Consider the following 3,792-nt stretch of genomic DNA (forward strand, 5'->3'; position numbering starts at 1 on the left):
ATCTAGATCGCAAGGAAAAAACTATCATACATCATATTGTCTTATTAGGAATAATGAAATTATAGGTTTACCTGCTACTATTTCAGAAAAGCTCGTGTTCGTTTAACTATAGTCTAGGCTTTCCTTCCCCTCACCCCCCCAGAATAGGTCTTTCTGATCATTTAGCTGTCCTTATCCAACGTGCCATTGGAGAGGGCTGTGTAAGAGTAATTGCAATATTCTTACATTTTCTGGTGGTGCAGAAGAGCCGTGGCCAACAATATGCTGATTCTCTCTTGTAAGATGTATCTAGTTGGATTTGAAAAGTGTTACGTTTCCAGCTTTCCCTCGTACTCACAATCAACTTCGGTATAGAAATAACGTCATTATATTTGGCAAATGAGGTGCCTACTCGGGGAATATAGTTACTTAAGAGTAAACAAACTGTTTATGTAGGCAAGTGTATTTGACACAAAATAGCGCTCCTGGTTGTCATGATACTTCTTGGCTGGGATCAGAATTTTGTTGAAGTAAAAAAGCACATTTTTGTAGCACTTCAAACTCTTTCTGCAGCTAATAACGCTATAGTGGAGTTGCCCCGGGCCGCTGTGTGTTAAGTTAGGGGGCTTTCTTCAAAGATAACCATGGGAGTTGATTGCAAATCAAAATCACGATAGTCAAACAGTTGCACAGAAGTCGGCAGTCTGGCAAACTGTTTTTCATAAGGAGGAGTGAAAAAGAGAAATCATATCTAGGCAGGCAGATGGGGTGGGGGGGGGGGGGAGACTGCTGAGAATGGAAAGATCGTCTCACTCGTGCTCAGAGTGAAGTTTCGCGGCATTTAGGCAGAGACATTTTCTTGCTTATCATATTGCTATGCCCCTGAAAGAAATAACACAAAAGCAGGTCTTCTGTATTTATCTTAAGCACTGTTTGTTATCCTCACCGCTTGAACCCTGTGCACTATACACATCTCTATGTGTTAAAAAAACTTTCCTAAAGAAGTTTGCAAATCGACCAGTGCCTTATTATGCTACAATAAAAATACAAACTGACTCAAACTGAATAAACAAGGATCGATCAGATAATTTCCGATATTATAATTGGCTTTAATTAAACACACTTCGTTCTAATTAACTCTGAAATTTTAGCATGCTTTGGGACGTTGGTGTCTGATTTGATATTGTCAGTCCAGATGTCCTAATAAAATTCAATCCTCCACTCAAGACTTCAATATTCACTAAGAACAAAATGCAAATTAAATGTAAAACCTAAAGTATCGCCAAAGGTATAATCAAGAAAGGTGTCTCAAAACTTCTCACTTTTTATTACGCAGTAGTTAGAAAATGCAGATTACATCCTAACAAGACCTCTCCTGAATAATATAAATCTTAACTCTTTCATGGTCAAGGGTTGCTCTCCCTGACGTTCCAGCCTAGAGGGGTTTGATCACTTCATACACCCCAACCTGCAGCAAAATACTCTTGACACAGTGATCACGTTTTATGATGTGTGCCCACTTAATTCAGAGAAGAAGAGGGGGGTCCTGTGCACCCCGGCAGCGGAGGTTTTGCACATTTGCTAACGTTACACTGGGTTCACAAAAAGTTTCAGCTATTAACAACTACTTTGCAGCCAGAGCCAAGGATCCGAGAGCTGTTCCAGATCGTTAGGTAGGATGGATATTTCCTTTTCCGTCAACATTACGGAAGTTGTGCGCTGGGCAAACGCCCGGCCCAGTGGCTAGTTCAGCCAGCTCCAGTCATTAAAGAAACTGGTACGAGACACTACAATGATATGACAGTCTGAAAAAAACAAAAGCTGATACTCTTGCCCTTGGAAAGGAGCGGAGAAAAAGGGACTCCATTCTTCTGGCAGAAGACCTTTTCATATACTTAGAATTTCTCTGTAAGCAATTGCTGTCTTTTAAATAATTAAAGCCTTAAAAGCAGGTCCATGATCTGCAAAGTTACATGACAGCTCTTCTTTGTAAAGCCTATTAGAGATCCTGTGTGATGGCTAGTGGACAGTTTACCTTGGTAAATCTCACTTCTTTGTTTTACTGCGGGTTCTCTAGGATGTGATCCTTTATTAACTCAGCACCTCTGCTCATCGCAGAGACCAGGATACGTGCTGCTTAAAAAAGAAAGCTATTCCCACATTAAACATTTGTATGTTTTCCATACTAATGGAGTCACTTAAAGCTGTTGCTAATTTAACTTTTTAAAAAGGCCACACTGTGGTGATTTGCATTTTCTTTAGGATATTGAAATGAAGAGAAAACTGCTGGGCGGTTAGGCTGCCCAGAGCATAGCTGGGGGCCATGCAGAAATAAAAACAGATAAAGAAAAGAAGAAAGAAAGAAACTGGCTTCTCTTCTAGACTATTAATAAGCAATTTGTCCCGCTGAAATTTACATTGCAAAGAAAAACGTGTCCAAGCGTTTGTCTGCTGTTGAGTTGTGTCAGCGCTGTCCAGCCTGCGTGGTGGATGGCTGCGTTTTACCACAAAGGTGATTTATGAGAAGGTTTGAACTTTCGGTCCTTCTAACTGTTAGGCAGGTCCTGGTGCACATGGCTTGCTTGGCGATTTATTTGCATATACGTGACCGCTCCGTTTTTCTTGGGCACCTTTCATTTCAAGCTGGACTTGTCACTCTACTGTACAACAAGGCACATGTCAGGGTTTGGCAGGAAGCAGAGAGCACGCGGTGACCAGCCCAGCGCTTACTTTCCAATTCCGCTCCCCGTGCTAAACATGGCACTTGCTTTGGAAGTTTATTTTAAAATCAATTTAGCAGCTCTTTGGAAATAAATACATTCTAGTTTAGGTAAACAACAAGTGCTGAGACCGACATTTCTCCTAGCAAAAATGTCCCTCTCGCAGCGGAGAAAGGAGCGAGCCGGCTGTAGCGTGGGGACGGTGTGCCATCTACAGGACACTTGCATTTGCATTTGCAGCAGGCGAGGCAAAAATGGGCTTTTCCCATAATGTCCTTCTTACATTTTGATTGCTATTTAAGTCACTTATAAAAATTACTCGACTCGTTCTTTGTGCCATTTTGGTTATGAAACATTGATTATTTGTTACTTGAACTTTTACGCACTATATTAAAACTTTGGAAATAATAACGGCTCCAGCCCCTGCCTGCAATTTCTGAGACATTAGATTAAAAGATATGAAATGTAAAGATAATGCAATTTGATTTGTTAGTCTAACTCTGCGATTTGAGAGTTGATGTCCCCAAAGACTAGGCTAGCTTTTTCCCTTTATTTATTTTTATTAAAACATCAATCTACTCTGGAGCTGGGTGAACTCAGTTTCACCTAGAGAACATAAAATTCTCCATACCAAGGAAATAAGCACCTTTCATAAATCAACAGTATTCCTGACAGATCGATCAATTTTTGGTTGTTAATCCGAAAGGAGGAGTTTTAATTGCTTCCTGCCTTTTAGTTCAGGCACCTTGGCGTTTCAGCCCCTGCAGGACTCGCCTCTGTGTTCACTGCTTTTGCACGGGTGGGGGGAAAAGCCAGACCTCCGGCTAAGCAACCCAAGCCGCTCCCCGCCCTGGCGGCAGGCTCGGTTTCACACCCCGGCCCGGAGCACCCGGCCCAGCTGAGCCGCTGCGGGTGGCAGGGGGCGCGGCGCGGGCATCCCGGACACACACCCGCGCTGGCCATGCCTGGCAAGGCAGCGCGGGACAAGACAGACAGTACAGACATGCAGAGAGAGGTAGGACCTGTTTGGAGAAGGCAGCGCGTTAGGAACACGTGCAACGTGACAGCCAGCCCTGCGGATCCCGCCTGCCCC

At 43.1% G+C, this 3,792-nt stretch overlaps 1 long non-coding RNA gene across 1 annotated transcript in view; it reads left to right on the plus strand.

Moving 5' to 3' along the window:
* Positions 1–3,509: 3,509 nt before the first annotated feature.
* The window catches only part of LOC112550638, a 59,203-nt gene continuing 58,920 nt past the window's right edge, over positions 3,510–3,792 (plus strand). The window contains exon 1 of the long non-coding RNA XR_003094564.1: positions 3,510–3,714. This is a non-coding gene — a long non-coding RNA (uncharacterized LOC112550638). The remainder of the gene's footprint in view (positions 3,715–3,792) is intronic.

Source organism: Alligator sinensis, unplaced genomic scaffold, assembly GCF_000455745.1.
Source record: "Alligator sinensis unplaced genomic scaffold, ASM45574v1 scaffold1055_1, whole genome shotgun sequence".
Classification (NCBI taxonomy): domain Eukaryota; kingdom Metazoa; phylum Chordata; order Crocodylia; family Alligatoridae; genus Alligator; species Alligator sinensis.